General features: G+C 51.1%; 1 protein-coding gene across 1 annotated transcript in view; it reads right to left on the reverse strand.

The window, feature by feature from the left end:
- Window positions 1–16,763, reverse strand: part of LOC145361856 (diacylglycerol kinase beta-like) — a 93,917-nt gene extending 77,154 nt beyond the window's left edge. The window contains exon 1 of the mRNA XM_080217832.1: window positions 16,678–16,763. The gene's annotated coding sequence lies outside the window, so the exon portion shown is untranslated. The remainder of the gene's footprint in view (window positions 1–16,677) is intronic.
- Window positions 16,764–21,383: the final 4,620 nt, after the last annotated feature.

Raw genomic sequence — 21,383 nt, forward strand, 5'->3', positions numbered from 1 at the left:
TGCTCGTCACTGGGTCATGTTGCTATTTTTTTGCTGGTTCCCTCTAATCATTGCGACTTCAAAAGATCCACTGATGTCCCCATGGGAAGCAGACAACGTCCACACCCGAGGACATGGATGGGGAATTCCCGAGGGACCTGCTGGATAACTGAAATGGGATCCAAGCAAAGGCGGTGGGCCAGAGGTCAGAATCCGAAGGGCGGTGGGCTTGTTTGAAGTTCGGACAGATCTGAATGTGAGGACTTAAACCCGAGGCTTTGGAGTTTGAAGGGTTAATGGAAGGCTGTAAGGACTGTGAAGGAGGGGCTGGACAGAGGAGGAGGTCAGGACGAGCTGGAAGTTACAGGATCACAGAACCCCTGCAGTACAGAAGGAGGCCGTTTGGCCCATCAGGTTTGCACTGACCACAATCCCACCCAGGCCCTATCCCCATAACCCCACACATATACCCTGTGAATCCCCCCGACACCGGGGTCAATTTAGAACGGCCAATCCACCTAACCCACACAGTGCTGTTAGGGAGGGAGTTCCAGGATTGTTATTGGACATCGGTCAGTCCATGTGGTGTAGGTACACCCACAGTGCTGTTAGGGAGGGAGTTCCAGGATTGTTATTGGACATCAGTCAGTCCGTGTGGTGTAGGTACACCCACAGTGCTGTTAGGGAGGGAGTTCTCCTCCAGTGAGATGTTTAATTGTCCACCACCATTCTTGGCTGGATGTAGCAGGACTGCAGATTACCGGGATCATTTCCACCGGGGACAGGAAGGAGAGACTGAATCAATGTTTTATAATGAGCAAGGGTTTTGATAGTCCTTCCCCATTCTCCAGACAACCAGGGAATGAACAAACAAGGAATTGGAAATGGATGCTGAATGTCTGAGGAGGGAGCTCTCCCTGGTTGTGTGAGAGTGGTAAAGGGGGAAGGAGTTGAAGGACTCACTATTGTATCTTTTAGGGGTAAAATGAATGGATATGTGATGAAGTGGAACATGGAGTGAGCACACAAGGCAGTTACGGGGAGGTTGTGGTGTCGTGGTATGGTTGCTGGACTAGTAATCCAGAGAGCCAGGGTAATGGTCTGCGGACCGGGGTTCGAATCCTGCCACAGCATATGGTGAAATTTGAATTCAATAAAAATCTGGGATTAAAAGTCTAATGATGGCCATGAAACTATTGTCAGTTGTTGTAAAAACCCATGTGGTTCGCTAATAAAGAACAATACAGCACAGGAAACAGGCCCTTCGGCCCTCCAAGCCTGCGCCGCTCACTGGTCCAACTAGACCATTCTTCTGTATCCCTCCATTCCCAGTCTGTTCATGTGGCTATCAAGATAAGTCTTAAACGATCCCAGTGTGCCCGCCTCCACCACCCTGCTTGGCTGTGCATTCCAGACTCCCACCACCCTCTGTGTAAAATAGTCCCTCTGATATCTGAGTTAAACCTCGCCCCCCTCACCTTGAGCCCGTGACCCCTCGTGATCGTCACCTCCAACCTGGGAAAAAGCTTCCTACTGTTCACCCTATCTATGCCCTTCGTAATTTTATACACCTCTATTAGGTCTCCCCTCATTCTCCGTCTTTCCAGGGAGAACAACTCCAGTTTACCCAATCTCTCCTCATAGCTAAGACCCTCCATACCAGGCAACATCCTGGTAAACCTTTTCTGTACTGTCTCCAAAGTCTCCACATCCTTCTGATAGTGTGGCAACCAGAACTGGACGCAGTATTCCAAATGTGGCCTAACCAATGTTCTATACAGCTGTAACATCAGACTCCAGTTTTTATACTCTATACCCCATCCTATAAAGGCAAGCATGCCACATGCCTTCTTCACCACCTTCTCCATCTGTGCTGCCACCTTCAAAGATCTGTGGACTTGCACACCCAGATCCCCCTGTGTTTCTATACTCTTGATGGTTCTGATGTAATTTAGGGAACAAAATCTGAAGCAGCCCATGTCCAAATGCAACAAGACCCCGGGCAATATCCATCTGACAAGTAACATTCACGCCACACAAATGCCAGGCAATGCCCATCACCAATAAGAGACACTCTTAACCACCACCCCTTGATGGTGTAACCATCACTGGATCCCCCACTGTTAACATCCTGGGGAATCCATTGACCAGAAACTCAACTGGACTCACCACGTAAACACTGTGGCTTCCAGAGCAGGTTACAGGCTGGGAATCCTGCAGAGAGTAACTCACCACCTGACTCCCCAAAGCATGTCCACCATCTACAAGGACACAAGTCAGGAGTGTGATGGAATACTCCCCACTTGCCTGGATGGGTGCAGCTCCAACAACACTCAAGAAGCTCGACACCATCCAGGACAAAGCAGCCCCGCTTGATTGGCCCCCCCATCCACAAACACACACTCCCTCCACCACCGACACTCAGTAACAGAAATCATAGAACCCTACAGTGCAGAAAGAGGCCCTTCAGCCCATCAAGTCTGCACCAAACACAATCCCACCCAGGCCCTACCCCCATATCCCTAAATATTATGCCCCCTAATCCCTCTAACCTACACATCCCTGGACACTAAGGGGCAATTTCTTAGCATGGCCAATCAACCTAACCTACACATCTTTGGACTGTGGGAGGAAACCGGAGCACCCGGAGGAAACCCATGCAGACACGCCGTGTGTACTGTCTACAATTCACCAAAGATCCTTCAACAGCACCTTCCAAACCTATAACCATTTCCATCTAGAAGGACAAGGGCAACAGATACCTGGAAACACCAAACCCCTCCAAGCCACTCACCATCCTGACTTGGAAATATATCGGCCGTTCCTTCACAGTCACTGGGTCAAAATCCTGGAATTCCCTCCCCAACCCATGGGGCATGGACTGCAGTGATCCAAGAGGGCAGCTAGAGATGGGCAATGGCCAGCCAGCGATGAATAAAATAATATCTGCCGTCCTTACCCAGTCTGGCCTACATGTGACTCTAGAGTCACGGCAACGTGGTTGACTCCCAAATGCCCGCTGAAACGTTAGGGACGGGCAGTAATGAACACAGCCAGCGACGCTCCGTGAATGAATGAAAAAAAAGTTGAGATTGCTGGAGCGAACAGTTGGCAGCGATAATGGACTGCATTGCCACCTTGTTTGTGTGCTGTCAACATTGCTAAGGCACTTGTTTGCTGAGGAACAGGTGCACAGGATGTGGTTTGAAAGCAAACTTGCTTTCTAAGTGCAGTGAATGAGAATTCAGTACCAGCTCTCTGCCTCTCATCCGTCACAAAAGCTGACAAATTCTGGTGGCACGGTGGCACAGTGGTTAGCACAGCTGCTTCACAGCGCCAGGGACCTGGGTTCAATTCCGGTTCAGGTCACTGTGTGGAGTTTGCACGATCTCCCTGCGTCTGCTTGGGTTTCTTCCCAAAGACATGTAGGTTAGGTGGATTGGCCATGCTAAATTGCCCGTTAGTGTCCAAAGATGTGTAGGTTAGGTGGATTGGCCATGCTAAATTGCCCGTTAGTGTCCAAAGATGTGTAGGTTAGGTGGATTGGCCATGCTAAATTGCCCCTTAGTGTCCAAAGATGTGTAGGTTCGGTGGATTGGCCATGCTAAATTGTCCCTTAGTGTCCAAAGATGTGTAGGTTAGGTGGATTGGCCATGTTAAATTGCCCCTTAGTGTCCAAAGATGTGTAGGTTAGGGTGGATTGGCCATGCTAAATTGCCCGTTAGTGTCCAAAGATGTGTAGGTTAGGTGGATTGGCCATGCTAAATTGCCCGTTAGTGTCCAAAGATGTGTAGGTTAGGTGGATTGGCCATGCTAAATTGCCCCTTAGTGTCCAAAGATGTGTAGGTTAGGGTGGATTGGCCATGCTAAATTGTCCCTTAGTGTCCAAAGATGTGTAGGTTAGGTGGATTGGCCACGCTAAATTGTCCCTTGGTATTAGGGGGACTTGCTAGGGTAAATGTATGGAGTGATGAGGATAGGGCCTGGGTGTGATTGTGGTCAGTGCAGACTCGATGGACTGAATGGCCTCCTTCTGCACTGTGGGATTCTGTGATTTGACGATGATTGTAAAGCGCCAGCTTGGCTGGTTTGATTCAACGTGATCTTGTGTCATTGTAAAATACTCTCGCTGCACAACTTTGTTCTATCTAACGGCACGTGGACTAACATACTCCTAAACCCCCACCCCCCCCAGCGCGTACAGTTTCAAGCAACCCCCTTCCACCCGAAAAACCCGGCGACTTCTACACATCTCTGCCACCCTCGAGCTTTCTCCTTTAGAGTCACTGAGATAGACAGCATCAAAACAGGCCCTTCGGCCCAACCCATCCATGCCGACCACAGTTCCTCAACTGAACTAGTCCCATTTGCCTGTGTTTGGCCCATATCCCTTTCCCATTGACGTCCAAATGTCTCTTAAATGTTGTCATTGACCCCCCCACCACCTCCTCTGGGAGCTCATTCCACACACATTCTGTGTGTGAAAAAGTTGCCCCTCAGGTCCCCTTTCCCCTCTCACCTTCGACCTCTGCCCTCTAGTTTTGGGCTCCCTGGGATGAGGGGTGACCTTATAGAGGTTTATAAAACCATGAGGGGCATCGATAAGGTCTTTACCTTTGGCTGTTCACCTTATCGATGCCCCTCATGGTTTTATAAACCTCTATAAGATCACCCCTCATCCGCCTACACTCCAGAGGAACAAGTCCCAGTCTATCCAGCCTCTCCTTATAACTCAAACCCTTCCAGTCCCGGTAACATCCTTGTAAATCTGTTTTTGCCCCCTTTCCAGTTTAATAACATCCTTCCAGTAGCAGGGTGACCAGAATTGTACTCACACCATGGGGCAGGAGGTTTGGGGGGGGTAAGGTTGTGGCATGGGGTGTCAGGGCAGGACTTTGGAACCTGGTGTTTTGGGTTGGGACCCTGACAGGGGTCAAAGGTCCCTCCTACGCTCGCCCTGCGCCGGGGTCATTGTTGGCCAAGACAGCAATGGCCACATCCCGTGAATGAATTAAAGAAAGGAGAAGGAAACACTGCAAAGCGATTCACTCGGAACTGGCCAACTCACAGCCTGAGGCCGTGCCCAGGCTCCAAGTAAGGACAGTGTGCCGTCTCTCAGAGCTCCAACACCTGGAGAGAGCCTGCAACCCACAGGGAGCTACAGCCCGACAGCAGGCAGGCAGACAGAGAGACACAGACAGACACAGAGAGAGAGAGAGAGACACAGACAGACAGAGAGACACAGACAGACAGACAGAGAGAGAGACACACAGACAGACAGAGAGACACAGACAGACAGAGAGAGAGAGAGAGAGACACAGACAGAGAGAGAGAGAGAGAGACACAGACAGACAGACTGAGAGTGAGAGAGAGAGAGAGAGAAACTGAGAGACAGACAGAGAGAGAGTGTACGCTTCCATCTTTGAACATTCTTGCAGCAACTTTGAAATGTTTTTAACTTAAATATGGCCGCCATTGTGGCAGGGCCTACCCAAGCGCAGGGCCTCCCAGCTGTGGCCATGTAGGCCGGGGCAGCTTGCCTTAGAGACCGCCTGCTGTTCCCGCTGTGTCCAGGTAGAGTGGGGCCCACAGGCGGGCTGGAAAATACCCTTTCGGCCTCTGACAGTGGGCCATGAACTCTGCCATGCTGGCGACATACGGGCGGGGAAAACACTGCCTCCCATCCGCCCGGCAGGGGGGGAAAAACAGATCCGCGTCCGGCCTGGAGATCACTGGCCAGGAGGAGACCAGCTCAGTAAATTCCACAACAAAGGCCATCCCAGCTGGAGTTGTATGGAGCGTTGGTGAGGCCACAGCTGGATAGCGTGTGTGCCGTCCTGGACGCCACATTATAGGAAGGATGTGATGGCACTGGAGGGGGTGCGGAGGAGATTCCCCAGGATGCTGCCTGGGGTGGAGCAGTTAAGATATGAAGAGAGATTGGATAGGCTTGGGTTGTTTTCTCTGGAGCAGAGAAGGCTGAGGGGGACCTGGTTGAGGTGTACAAGAGTATGAGGGACAGAGTGGATAAGGAGCAGCTGTTCCCCTTAGTTGAAGGGTCAGTTACGAGGGGACATTGGTTCAAGGTGAGGGGGTGGGGGGTTTAGGGGTGATGTGAGGAAAAGCTTTTTACCCAGAGGGTGGTGAGGGTCTGGAATGTGCTGCCTGGGAGGGTGGGGGAGGCCTCGCATCCTTTAAAAACTACCTGGATGAGCACTTGGCACATCATAACATTCAGGGACAAGAGCTGGGAAATGGGATTCGGTGGGCAGGTCAGGGTACAGACAGGATGGGCCTGTTCTGGAGTATTCTGTGATTCAGCCGGACGGAACAGTAGGGGCTGAATGGCCTGCTTCCATTCCTATCTTCCCCGCAGCCTCACCCCCCTGTGGAATTTGGCAGCCTAGGGGCTAACCCGCCGCAGTTCGGAGAGTAGGCCCGAACTGGAGCCAAGTCTGCAGGCAACCGCATCGCGGGCAAAAAGTAAACATTTATCAACCAAAGATAAATCATTAACACACTGGGTGCAGAGAGAACAATACCAGTCTTTATAATGCAGCTGTCTCCTCTTTGCGAGGCTTCCCTCACTTATCACCAGACAACGTTCAGCTCCCTGGTGTAGCGAGCGTGCGCCAAAATCCTGCCTCGCCATCTCAATGATTTTTTTTGCTGGGGAATTTGACGCGGGAACGCTAAAAATAGCAGGCAGGAGAATTTGATCGCCAGCTCCCCCTCCCTCGCTACTGGAGTGGAACGTGGCCACTCCATTTGAGAGCTAATTTCGACGGCTGTGATTTTTCATTCCCCCTCTGCCCAGGGCCGACCCGGTTTGGACCCCACCAGCGTCCGAATCCGGGAGGGCGCTCCCAGGACGAGATTCCCACTCCTTCGCAGATTCTCCCGCAGGCGGGGAGCGGAGTTTGGGGGCCGGTCGGAGTATCCCCGCCGAGGGGTTGCGCCTGGATTTTTTGTCTCTTGCAGCTCGTGGGCGGGTCTGGAAGTGGGCGACCACAGTTGCTGGCAGGAGGCGCCACTCCATGCTGAGCGCTGCCCGGGGAGGGGGGCATGTACTCCCTCAGGGGGCTATTAATTACCCTGTGCAGAATAAATAGCGATGGAAAAACAATACAAAGATTGTCTGGGCAGCACATTCAAACACAAACCTCAGCCCCCACGCACTCTTTAAATTTGATTTCAGCTCAGACGGTTCATCCTGCCCTGGATCAAAGTTGAAACTAACACGTAAAGGCCATTTGGCCAATCAATCCACCCGACAACTGTAAAAACAGACAGGCCTCACAATATTGGGTTCAATTGGCCCCCTCAATAGGTATACTGGTTGTCGATGAGGGACATTCCTGACTCTCCGTCCACTGAACCATACGCGCCAGCGCGATGACATAGCGAGCTGACATCTTTCCCCACGCACCCGAGTTGCGCCCAAACCCATCTGAGCAACATTGGATACTCCTCCCCGTCTCCCTGCGGACAGACGGAAGGGTGGGTTAGTAGTGAGGAGTTGGAGGAGATTCCTCCCTCGTGTCAGCACTACCCCTCGGGGTGGCACGGTGGGTTGGCACTGCGGCCTCACAGTGACCCAGGTTCGATTCCCCAGGTCACGGTCTGTGTGGAGGCTGCACATTCTCCCCGTGTCTGCGTGGGTTTCCTCCCATCGTCCAAAGATGCGCAGGTTAGGTGGGTTGGCCGTGGTAGATTGCCTCTCAGTGTCAGGGGGGTTGGCAGGGTAAACGTGTGGGTTGTGGGGATAGGGCCTGGGTGGGATTGTGGTTGGTGCAGATTCGAAGGGCCTCCTGCACTGTAGGGGTTGACAGTCTGGCACCTGGGCTTTTCTCAGACAGCGCACCGTCCCCCCCCGGCCAGCTCGCTCTGTAGTGGTGCTACTGACCATTCTTGATTATGGACATTGAAGTTCTCCAGAGGAGTACATTCTGTGCCCCCCCCCACCCCCTCTCGCTTCCCAGGACTGGGGCTGCCCCCCTCCCACCCCAGGACAGGGGGTGCCCTCTCCCCCTCCCACCCCGGGACAGGAGGTGCCCCCCTCACCCTCTCCCACCCAGGGACAGCGGGTGCCCCCCCCCTCCCCAGGACAGGGGGGGGTGCCCCCCTTCCCCTCTCCCACTCAGGACAGGAGGGGTGCCCCCCTCACCCTCTCCCACCCAGGGACAGCGGGTGCCCCCCCCTCCCCAGGACAGGGGGGGCGGGTGTGCCCCCCTCGCCCTCTCCCACCCCGGGACAGGAAGGGTGCCCTGACTGAGCAGCTTCACACAGTGAATCGAGACTCACTGTGAGCTCTGTCAGCTACCTGGCCAGTAGATGTGTCCAGTCCCAGTTGTGAGGTTAATAACTCCAGCCAGCCTGGCCATTACAAACCTGCACGCCTGTATCAGCGACCCACTCACAAGCTGTCCTCACCCAAGCTTCATTTCCCCAGCTGTGGGCAGCCCTCTCTGCACTCCCCGCACTCACAGCGAACATCAGTCTCACTCAAGCTCTCTTTCAAACCTGAATCAGCCCTTGTTGCTGGCACAGCTCTCTGATCTCCCTTCACTCACAGCCCCCCGGCAGCTCGGGGGGGGGGGGGGGGGGGGGGGTGGAAAATCGCTGAGGTTACTGCACACAAGAATCAGATACAGACATGGAAACATAGAAACTAGAAGCAGGAGGAGGCCATTGAGCCCTTCGATCCTGCTCCACCATTCATTCTGATCATCAAATTCAATATCCTGATTTCCGCCCCCCAGTTCCACTCCACCCCCCCCCCATATCCTCGATCCCCTTAGCTCCAGGAGCGATATCTAATTTCTTCTTGAAATCACACAACGTTTTGGCCTCAACTACTTTCTGTGGGAGTGAATTCCACACATTCCCCACCCTCTGGGTGAAGACATTTCCCCTCACCTCAGTCCTAAAAGGTTTACCCCTTATCCTCAAACTATAACCCCCTAGTTCTGGATTCCCCCCACCATCGGGAACATTCTTTCTGAATCTACCCTGTCTAACCCTGTTAGAATTTTATAAATTTCTATGAAATTCCCTCTCACTCTTCTAAACTCCAGTGAATATAATCCTAACCGACTTAGTTTCTCCTCATATGACAGACCTGCCATCCCAGGAATCAGCCTGGTAAACCTTCACTGTACTCCCTCTATAGCAAGGACATCCTTCCTCAGCAAAACTGCACACAATACTCCAGGTGTAGCCTCACCAACGCCCTGTACAATTGCAGTAAAACATCCCTAACCCTGTATTCAAATCCTCTCGCTATGGAGGCCAACATACCATTTGCCTTCTTTACTGCCTGCTGTACCTGCGCGCTTACTTTCAGCGACTGATGTTCCAAGGTCTCGCTGAGTACCCAGCTGTCCGCAATATGCCCCTGTAGCAGGGGAAAGATGTGTTGGCAAACAGTCCACATCACATCAAAAACCTCCTTGTTGATGCAATCACTCAACACTCCAGGCAGGCTCATGCTCTCTCCCTCTGCCCTGCTGCTGCTCACTCTGGCCTCATCCTTATCCCACTGGAGAAGCACTGATAACCAGCGTTGAAATCAACCCAGTAGGCCTTTCTCAATCCTGCTTGTGATGCCAGAAACGCTCGGGCCCATTCATTCCTTTGAATAGACGGAGGCGGCACTGGCACAATGTATTTCTTTCATTGAACAGAACTTCAAGTGCAATCATTACAACAGTGAGGAGAGAGAGAGAGAAAAGATAGACTGGCTTCTTCTGCCAGCCCTTTACTGATAACAGTAATTGAATAACAGACAGCCAGCTGAACACAGTTCCACAATATATCAATCCTTATCTCGTTATTGTTTGGCACACGCTGTCTCTAAAACGGCCTCGCCGATGTTATATATTTATGAAAGACCTACTTTGGTTTATAAAAAGTCTGTTTTTGCTGGCATTGTACTTCTCAAAAATGCAGTCAATACTCGAGCTAACCCAGCATGCCTGCTGAGCACTGAAGTGTCGTCAAATTAAAACAGAGAGTGGATTTTTTTTTTCAGCTTAGCATTTAAATGTCAGTGCAATGGCAGAAATATCTTAGAATGAAGCGAACCATACATTGACCCTTCCCGGACATCGCGAGTACTTTCTGACAAGTTTTTTACAATTCAGTCGTGCGACATGAGTGTCGCTGGCTGGGCCAGCATTTATTGCCCACCCCTACTTGCCCCTGGAGGGCAGTTGAGAGTCAACCACAGTGCTGTGGCTCTGGAGTCACGTTAAAGTTTATTTATTAGTCACAAGTAGGCTTGCATTAACGCTGCAATGAAGTTACTGTGAAAATCCCCCTGTTCGGGGGGGCGGGGGGAGAATTTAGCACGGCCAACGTACCCTAACCCACACATCTTTGGACTGTGGGAGGAAACCCATGCAGACACGGGGGGAATGTGCAAACTCCACAGGGACAATCACCCAAGCCGGGAATCGAACCCAGGTCCAAAGAACAAAACAGCCCGGGAAACAGGCCTTTCGGCCCAACGAGCCCATGCCGCCATTTTAACATTATGAGTCCCCCCCATCCACCCATGACCCTTGTCCCCGGCACAGTGCTAACCAATGTGCCATCATACCGCCCCGTGTAGGCCAGACCGGGTAAGGATGGCAGATTTCCTTCCCCAAAGGGACATTAGTGAACCAGATGGGTTTTTCCAACAATGGTTTCATTGGTAGATTTTTAATTCCAGATATCTTTTATTGAATTCAAATTCCACCGTCTGCCGTGGTGGGATTCGAACCCGGGTCCCCCAGAACATTAGCTGAGTTCCTGGATTAATAGTCTAGCGATAATACCACTAGGCCATCGCCTCCCCATTCGTCTCTTAGTTTAACCCTTGGCTTTCTCACTCAGCACTGCAAAAGGCATTACCTCTCTCAGCGACATCGCAGCACTGTATTCAGAGGGAGCTGCTTGCCAACACGTGACGAACGTCTATGCCACGCAAACAGCTGCCTCGGCTCAGACAAGGAGGCACGAGGGACCCTTGCTGAGGAACCCCACTCCAGAAAACCCAAGAGAAGGGCCAAAGATCCAATCGCAAATGCCCAATGTTGCGCCCATTGGCTCCTCATGTTAGTGGGTTGGTGAATGGTACAGGGCTGGCGTGCCAACTCTGTCCTGGAAGGGGACCAGAAGGTTTTGTGGAAGGAATAGCGTCCCCCTTATTCCTTACGTGCCAGGTCACAGCGAGGCTGCCAAGCCCTTTGGCGTGCTTGCCAAGGGGAAAGCTGGCATGGTGTTCTCTCAGGAGCTGCCACTAGATGGTTGCTCTGGCCTCGGACAGCCACTGTGCCCGCTTACATTCATGCCAGCCCCCATCAACGCTCCATCGTCCTGGAGAACCCAGCGTGCCCCTAGACCTCCCAAAGGCTCATGGGAGAGAGGGCAGCCACAAGCAGGGCCTGAGGCTCACGGTGATGGAGCCAGAGACGGGCATCCGCTTGTAGCGGAACAAGACGCGCACCTAATGAATCGGAGAGAGGGATGATCCGGGCCGGAGGAAGGAGATGAGGGAGGGTCATGGGTCCATTACTGTCAGCGTGCAAGCTCACCGGTGTGGGCAGCAGCTCACGAAAGCCAGGCTGGCCAACTTTCTCTGGGTCACACTGGGATGAGGGAATGCAGAGGCCGAGAAGATGGATAACATTGCTAACTCCCTCGCTCTCTCCTTTCCACCTCCTGACAAATTCCAGATGATTTTCGTGCCTGCTCACATTAATCCTGGTGGCTGTTGCCAAGGCAGATTGGCAGTGGAAGGAGTGCCAAGGCCTGCCCAGGCCTGACCCACTACCACCAGAGGCAGCCCGGGAACTTTAGGCCAAGGAGCAGGGGTAAGAAGTCAGCGATACGGTAGGCCATGGATCTACAGGAGGCACTGGTCTTGACACTGGCTGTCGGACAACATATGCCACCAATACCTCTGTGGCATCTGTGCCAAGGCCTCGCCCACCTGTCCCCCAGAGGAGGAAGAGGACACTCGCAAGCCCTGAGCTTTCATTCCATCGGTAGACCTGCCTCGCATCTGCGCGGTGACTGATGCCCTCTGTGCCTGGGCATTGGACTACATCACCTTCCACCTTGACCAGGCCCACCAGGATGCCCAGGCTGCAGGATTTCATGCCATCGCTGGGATGCCCATATTGCCCTCAGAGCACTGTCTTAATAGGGAACAGCCAACATCAACACTCCCTGATCATCCCGCTGAGCATCATACCCACTGCATCCTGGCAGTGGGCACAGCGCATTCATCCTGGCACACTCGGAGGTACCCAGAATCTTCGAGGGTAACCCTCAGCTGGCGGGACAAGGGTTACCCGCTCAATATCACGGCTAATGCCACCTGTGCGGAGGCCCCAGACCGAGGTGGAGACCCGCCCCAGTGACGCCCACTCTGCCTCCAGGAACATGGTGGAGTGGCGAGTAGGCCTGAGGATGTAGTTCTGCTGCCTGGACTTCTCTGCCAGGGCCCCCAGAGGGTGCCCGGGATCACGGGCTGTGCCCATGGCTGGGGTCGTACAGGGCCCACGGTCCAGGGAGACCCTTGTAGTCTCCAGATCTGCTGCGTAGTGGCAATCATCGGCAGCTCAATCCCGAACACCCTCAGACTCTTCCTTTGTCATTTCCTCATCACTCCCTTTCCTCATCACTCCCTTTCCTCAGTGCCTGCAACACCATCATTGCCACAAAACTCATCTCCAAACTCCGTGGCCTGGGTCTCGGGTCCTCCCTCTGTGACTGGATCCTGAACTTCCTAACTCACAGACCACAATCAGTAAGGATCGGCAACAACACCTCCTCCACAATCATCCTCAACACTGGTGCCCCACAAGGCTGTGTTCTCAGCCCCCTACTATACTCCTTATACACCTCTGACTGTGCGGCCAAATTCCCCTCCAATTCGATTTTCAAGTTTGCTGATGACATCACCGTATTGGGTCGGATCTCAAACAATGACAGAGTTACAGGAATGAGATAGAGAATCTGGTGAACTGGTGCGGTGACAATAATCTCTCCCTCAAAACGGAGGAGATTGTCATCGACTTCAGGAAGTGTAAAGGAGAACACGCCCCTGTCTACATCAATGGGGATAAAGTGGAAATAGTCAGGAGTTTCAGGTTTTTAGGTGTCCAGATCACCAACAACCTGCCCTGGTACCCCCACACCGACACTATAGTTAAGGAAGCCCCACCAATGCCTCTACTTTCTCAGAAGACGAAGGAAATTTGTCATGTCCGCTACGACTCTCACCAACTTTTACAGATGCCCCATAGAAAGCATTCTTTCTGGTTTTATCACAGTTTGGTATGGGATCCTGCTCTGCCCAAGACCGCAAGGAACTACAAAGGGTGGTGAATGTAGCCCAATCCATCACACAAACCAGCCTCCCATCCATTGACTCTGTCTACACTTCCCGCAGCCTTGGAAAAGCAGCCAGTATAATCAAAGACCCCACGCCCCCCAGACATTCTCTCTTCCACCTTCTTCCGTCGGGAAAAGGATACAAAAGTCTGAGGTCACGTACCGACCAACTCAAGAACAGCTTCTTCCCTGCTGCTGTCAGACTTTTTAATAGACTTACCTTATATTAAGTTGATCTTTCTCTACACCCTCGCTGTGACTGTAACACTACATTCTGCACCCTCTCCATTCCTTCTCTATGAACAGTATGCTTTGTCTGTATAGTACGCAAGAAACAATACTTTTCACTGTATCCCAATACATGCGACAATAATAAATCAAATCAAATATTAAGCTGATCTTTCTACAAACACGACACTACATTCTGCATATATTAAAGTATATTTAAGTCACGGGTAGATAGGTTTCTGATAGACAAGGGGATTAAGGGTTATGGGGAGAAAGCAGGAATGTGGAACTGAGCCACGACAGATCAGCCATGATCTTATTGAATGGCGGGGCAGGCTCGAAGGGCTAGATGGCCTACTCCTGCTCCTATTTCTTATGTTCACCCTCTCCTTTCCTTCTCCCCTATGTACTCTATGAATGGTATGCTTTTGTCTGTAAAGCACACAAGAAGCAATATTTTTCAACGTATCCCAATACAGTTCAGCACCCCCTTCTCAAGGGGCAACTAGGGATGGGCAATAAATGCTGGCCTTGCCAGCGACGCCCATGTCCTATGAATGAATTCAAAAAAGTGACAATAATAAATCAAATTGTGGTGCTCCTTGATGACTTCATTGGGTTCAGCATCGATGTTAAGGGCACCCATGCCCTCTCCCCTAATACTGGGTATGATTGTGCCAGTGGATGCACCCAAGCAAAAGTAACAGAGGGTGGTGGTATGGGCAGGGGCTGTTTTTGTCAGTACAACTGTGCCAGGTCATTATCGAACTGGTCTGATAACAACATTGACAGAAGTCTCCTATGGGAAGGATGGTGCTCAGCTCACCACCAGGAAAATCCACTTTGCTACACCCACAGCAGGAGGCTGTGACCCACCCCCTGACCTGGGACTGGAGTCACGTGTGAACACAGCTGAGTTGCATTGCCAGTTCTCTTACCCGGTGAATATATGGGCTGTTACATGTCACGGCACGGTGGCACAGTGGGTTAGCACTGCGGCCTCACAGCGCCAGGGACCTGGGTTCGATTCCCTGGCTTGGGTCACTGTCTGTGCGAAGTCTGCACGTTCTCCCCATGTCTGCGTGGGTTTCCTTTATCGCGAGAGCATAAAAGCAGGGAGGTCTTGCTGCAACTGTACAGGGCACTGGTGAGGCCGCACCTGGAGTACTGTGTGCAGTTTTGGTCCCCTTATTTAAGAAAGGATATATTGGCTTTGGAGGAGGTACAGAGAAGGTTCACCAGGCTGATACCGGAGATGAGGGGGTTAGCTTATGAGGAGAGATTGAGTAGATTGGCCCTGTACGGAGTTTAGAAGGCTGAGGGGGGAATCTTATAGAGATATAAAAGATAATGAAGGGGATGGATAGGGTAGAGGTAGAGAGATTCTTTCCACTTAGAAAGGACAACAGGACTAGAGGGCACAGCCTCAAAATAAGGGGGAGTCAATTTAGAACGGAGTTGAGGAGGAACTTCTTCACTCAAAGGGTGGTGAATCTCTGGAATTCTCTGCCTGTTGAAGTGGTGGAGGCTACCTCGCTAAATGTGTTTAAGTCACAGATAGATAGATTTTTAATCGATAAGGGAATTAAGGGGAGCAGGCAGGTAAGTGGAACTGAACCATTATCAGATCAGCCATGATCTTATTGAATGGCGGGGCAAGCTCGAGGGGCTAGATGGCCTACTCCTGCTCCTATTTCTTATGTTCCTCCCACTGTCCGAAAGACGTGCTGGTTAGGGTACGTTGGCTGTGCTAAATTCTCCCTCAGTGTACCCGAGCAGGAGTGTGGCAACTGGGGGATTGTCACAGTAACTTCATTGCAGCGTTAACATAAGGCTACTTGTGACACCAACGATTAAACGTTGACATTTGCATGTCAGGTTCGCCTTGCCCCTGAGCTGCTGGAGTTCTAAGTCGCTCACGCTGCCACCAGGGATGGTGGGTGTTTTTACTTAAATGCCCCGAGGAGAGACACAGAGATGACACACTACACATCCCGTGAATGGAAAATTTTGTCTTCCAGATTTCACTCAGCCTCCCCACAGCGGCACCAGAACAACCCAGCAGAGCATGGCTATTTCACAAGTTGTGAAATAACTTGTGAAACAGCCAACACCAAAAACCAACAGCACCCTGACACGATTGCAACTCACTCTCCTCAAATTGCTTCTGCCAAATAGCAATCACCTATTGTTTCATCGAATCAGAGATCCTCCACAGAAGGAGGACATTCGGCCCATCAAGTCTGCACCAACAACAATCCCACCCAGGCCCAATCACTGTATCCCCACATTTTCACCCTCCCAATCCTCCTGATGCTAAGGGGCAATTTAGCATGGCCAATCCACCTAACCTGCACATCTTTGGACACTGAGGGACAACTTAGCATGGCCAATCCACCTAACCTGCACATCTTTGGACACTAAGGGACAATTTAGCATGGCCAATCCACCTAACCTGCACATCTTTGGACACTAAGGGACAATTTAGCATGGCCAATCCACCTAACCTGCACATCTTTGGACACTAAGAGGAATTTTAGCATGGCCAATCCTGATGGGAAAAGGTACATTTCCAGCATTAAGCAAACTGGCTTTTGTCAAAATCACATTTCCCAGAACATGGGTAAAGCCCACTCCAGTCCACACAGACTGACGTGACGGTTTTTTTTTCTCTCTACTTGGCTTTTTTAACCAGCTGGAGCCTCAAGGGTTAAGCTGAGAAAGTACTTTGTCAGAACATGAAAAGAGGAAGTGTAAGAGAAAGAGAGAGAGAGAGCGAGAGACTGTTACTTCTGAAAAGTCTGCAAGTGTTTCAGCTAAAGAATTGCAAAGGCACAAGAGGGCATGACATGCCCGAGACACTGAGGAACATAGTTCACTTTGAGATGTCACAGGAAACTGTGACGGCTGTAAATGCAAGAAGAATTGGAGTAAATCTGAGACAGCTACAGCCACGATCACACACACACTAAATAACTCATCAATTGAAAGACTCAGATCGAAGGAGCTGTCATTATTAAGGCTATCCCCACTTTCCCGAAAGAGAGATTAAACACACACACACTGAATGTTAGTCCTTACCCTGGTAAGTCGACTCACTGGACTGGAGTTTCCGTCACTGAGCTGGGAAAGGGAGGGAGAGAAATGAACAGGTCACGTTATGTGACTGCAAAGTGATTTGTGTTTTCACTGCACCCAGGACACACCTACAGAGCAAAAGCAGCACCCACCCCTCCATGACATCAGCAGAGGCTGTTACACAGCACTGCCTGCAGTATTATCTCATCACAGATCATACTGTCTGCTGCACAAGAGCAGGAAGGATTCCCAAGTCACTGCAGACGTAACTGAACAGGTCATTATTTCACACAGGGATTTCTGACAGCTCAGACCCACTATGGAAATTACAAGGATCTGCAGAGCGCTTCGGTGGTTAGCACTGCTGCCTCACAACAACAAGGACCCGGGTTCAATTCCCGGCTCGGCTCACTGTCTCTGAGTGGAGACTGCATGTTCTCCCCGTGTCTGCGTGGGTTTGCTCCCCACACTCCAAAGATGTGGAGGTTAGGCGGATTGGCCATGCTAAATTGCCTCTTAGTCGTCACTTTACTCTGAGGCTGTGCTCTCAGATTTAGTCTCTCCTACAAATGGAAACATCTTCCCCACATCCAGTCTATCCAGGCCTTTCATCAATGTGGATAAATGTGAGATTATCCACTTCGGTCGCAATAATAGGAAGACAGATTATTACTTGAATGGGTGTAAATTGAGAGAGGTGGATACTCAGTAAGATCTTGGAGCCCTTGTGCATCAGTCACTGGAAGTAAGCATGCAGGTACAACAGGCAGTAAAGGCAGCAAATGGTATGTCAGCCTTCATAGCGAGAGGATTTGAATGCAGGAATAGGGATGTTTTGATGCAATTGTACAGGGCATTGGTGAGGCCACACCTGGAGTATTGTGTGCAGTTTTGGTCTCCTTATCTGAGGAAGGATATCCTTGCTATAGAGGGAGCACAGCGAAGGTTTACCAGGCTGATTCCTGGGATGGCAGGTCTGTCTTATGAGGAGAGACTAAGTCGGTTAGGATTATATTCACTGGAGTTTAGAAGAGTAAGAGGGAATCTGATAGAAACTTATAAAATTCTAACAGGGTTAGACAGGGTAGATTCAGAAAGAATGTTCCCGATGGTGGGGGAATCCAGAACTAGGGGTCATAGTTTGAGGATAAGGGGTAAACCTTTTAGGACTGAGGTGAGGAGAAATTTCTTCACCCAGAGGGTGGGGAATGTGTGGAATTCACTCCCACAGAAAGTAGTTGAGGCCAAAATGTTGTGTGATTTCAAGAAGAAATTAGATATCGCTCTTGGGGCTAAAGGGATCGAGGGATATGGGGGGGAAGGGGGTTCAGGATATTGAATTGGATGATCATAATGAATGGTGGAGCAGGCTCGAAGGGCCGAATGGCCTCATCTTGCTTCTAGTTTCTATGTTTGTATTCTAATGAGATCCCCCTCCTCATCCTTCTGAACTGGGTCAGGCAGCGGGGCAGGGGCTTTAAGCAGAGCTCTAGTCAGCCTTTGGAATTAGGCCCCGCAGACACTGAGCGAGATGGGCTGCTAAACAGTCACACTGCTACAAAACCTTGTGGGACATGGAGACAAGGTCAAGATAGCCAGCCTGTCCCTGAAGACCCTTTTCGTGAAGTGAAAGCTGTTTATTTATTGTTTGAACGATTACTTTTTTTCAAAAACTTGAACTGAAATCCTGGAAGTTGAAAAGAAACTGGCCTTAAAATCCAATGTGGAAGAGAAACAGGCAAACAGGAACTGGCCTGAAAGGCGACGGCCTCGTGGTATTATCGCTAGACTATTAATATAGAAACTCAGCTAATGTTCCGGGGGACCCCGGGTTCGATTCCCCGCCACAGTAGATGGTGGAATTTGAATTCAATAAAAAATATCTGGAATTGAGAATCTACGGATTGTTGGAAAAACCCATCTGGTTCCCTTTAGGGAAGGAAGTCTGCTGTCTTTACCCCGGTCTGGTGACTCCAGAGCCACAGCAACACAACCTCAGGTTGACTCTCAACTGCCCTCGGGCAACTAGGGATGGGCAATAAATGGCCACCGACACCCATGTCCCAAGAGTGAATTAAAACAATGTGAGTGGGTAAAGGTCTGGGGGGAAAGTGTGAAATTGTGCATTTTGGCAGGAAGAGGGAAAAAGGAGTTAGTTATCTCCGAGACGCAGAGGGATCTGGGTGTCCCAATGCATGAATCGCAAAAGGGTAGTCTGTAGGTACAGCAAGTAGCGAGGGAAAACTATTAGAACGTCATTATTTATTGTGAGAATTGATTACAAAAGGAGGGAGGTTATGCTTCAGTTGTGTAGGGCATTATTGAGAACACATCTGGAGTCGTGTCTAGAATACAAGAGCAGGGATGTACTTCTGAGGCTGTATAAGGTTCTGGTCAAATCCCATTTGGAGTGTTGTGAGCAGTTTTGGGCCCCATATCTAAGGAAGGATGTGCTGGCCTTGGAAAGGATCCAGAGGAGGTTCAAAAGAATGATCCCTGGAACAAAGAGCTTGTCGTATGAGGAATGGTTGAGGACTCTGGATCTGTACTCGGAGTTTAGAAGGATGAGAGGGGATCTGATTGAAACTTACAGGATACTGCGAGGCCTGGATAGAGTGGATGTGGAGAGGATGTTTCCACTAGTGGGAAAAACTAGAACCAGAGGGCACAACCTCAGAGTAAAGGGACGATCCTTTAAAACAGAGATGAGGAGGAATTTCTTCAGCCAGAGAGTGGGGAATCTGTGGAACTCTTTGCCGCAGAGGAGGCCACGTCACTGAGTGTCTTTAAGACAGAGATAGATCGGTTCTTGATTAATAAGGGGATCAGAGGTTATGGGGAAAAGGCAGGGGAATGGGGCTGAGAAAAATATCAGCCATATTTGAATGGCGGAACAGACTTGATGGGCCGAATGGACTCGTTCTGCTCTTATGTCTCTTGGTCTTATGGTGGACAGTATTGGTCTCCTTACTTAAGGGACAATGTGACTGTGTCGGAAGCAGTTCCGAGAAGGTTTATTCAATTAATACCAGGAATGGGTGAATGATTGTCTTCTGAGGAAAGGTTGGATAAGCTGGGCTTGTGTCCAAAAAAAAAGTTTATTAATGTCGCAAGTAGGCTTACATTAACACTGCAATGAAGTTACTGTGAAAATCCCCAAGTCCTGTTCGGGTTACACTGAGGGAGAATTTAGCACGGCCAATGCAGCCTAACCAGCATGTCTTTTGGATTGTGGGAGGAAACCCACGCAGACACAGGGAGAACGTGCAGACTCCACACAGACAGTGACCCGAGGGCTGGAATCGAACCTGGGTCCCTGGCGCTGTGAGGGAGCAGTGCTAACCCACTGTGCCACCCCCCCCAGCCTGGGGTTTAGAAGAGTGAGAGATAACTTGATTTAAAACCCTGAGGGGTATCGACAGTGTGGATGTGGAGAGGATATTCCATCTTGTGGGAGAATCCAAAACCGGAGGGGGGTAGGGGGGTGGGGGGGAGGGGGTCACTGATTAAAAATCAGAGGTCACCCATTTCAGACAGATCTGAGGAGAATGTCTTCGAGGGCTCTGGAACTTTTGCGACCTCAACAGGCAGAATCCTCGAATATTGTTAGGCCGGAGGTGGAGCGTGTCCTGATTAACGAGGGGGGGGGTCAAAGGTTATCGGGGGAGCAGGAAGAGGGCTTGAGGTTCCAATCAGGTCAAGAGAGGATCTTATTGAATGGGGAAGCAGGGCTGGAGGGGCTGAGCGGCCTGCCCCTGCTTCTGATTCGGATGTTAGTCGTGGGGTGCGCAGACGGCTAGCCTGCTGCCTTGTTACCATGGATCCCGGCCTAGTCCAGGCTGTCATCCTGCACCGGAGGGGAGGATTCTGCTGCTGGAGGGGGGGGCAAAGGTCAAACTACCCACCTTACAGAGTGCAGTGCTTGTTCTATTGGTTGCTAAGGAAACCAAAAGCGATTGTAGGCTCCGAATGGTGTTTTCTTAAAAAGCTTTAGATAAATACATAGCGTTCCAGCGCGCTCGATGTCTTATCCTGATTGAATGTAATATCGATCTCCTATCCGGGACTGGAGAGGCAGCATGACATTACAGCTCACACAGTCACAGAAAGGACATGATTAACCTAGGAGGAATGCAGAAAAGATTTACTAGGATGTGACCGAGGAGGGGAGGGAGCTGAGTGGAGGGTGTATGGGGGGAGGGGTTGTATGATGCGGGAGGGTGCGTGGGGGTGAGGATTTATGAGGGGGGAGGGTGTATGAGGGGGGTGTTATGGGGGAGGGTGTGTGAGGGAGAGGGTGTATGGGGGGGAGTGCGTATGGGGGGGAGGGCGTATGGGGGGGAGGGCGTATGAGGGGGAGGGCGTATGAGGAGGGAGGGTGTATGAGGAGGGAGGGTGTATGAGGGGGAGGGAGTATGAGGGAGTATGAGGGGGAGGGCGTATGAGGAGGGTGTATGGGGGGAGGGTGTATGAGGAGGGTGTATGAGGGGGAGGGAGTATGAGGGGGAGGGAGTATGAGGAGGGTGTATGAGGGGGAGGGAGTATGAGGGGGAGGGTGTATGAGGGGGAGGGTGTATGAGGGGTGTATGGGGGAGGGTGTATGAGGGGAGGGTGTATGGGGGAGGGTGTATGAGGGGAGGGTGTATGGGGGAGGGTGTATGGGGGAGGGTGTATGAGGGGAGGGTGTATGGGGGAGGGTGTATGAGGGG

This window comes from Carcharhinus amblyrhynchos, chromosome X (genome assembly GCF_965287045.1).
Source record: "Carcharhinus amblyrhynchos chromosome X, sCarAmb.v2.hapA, whole genome shotgun sequence".
Taxonomy (NCBI): domain Eukaryota; kingdom Metazoa; phylum Chordata; class Chondrichthyes; order Carcharhiniformes; family Carcharhinidae; genus Carcharhinus; species Carcharhinus amblyrhynchos.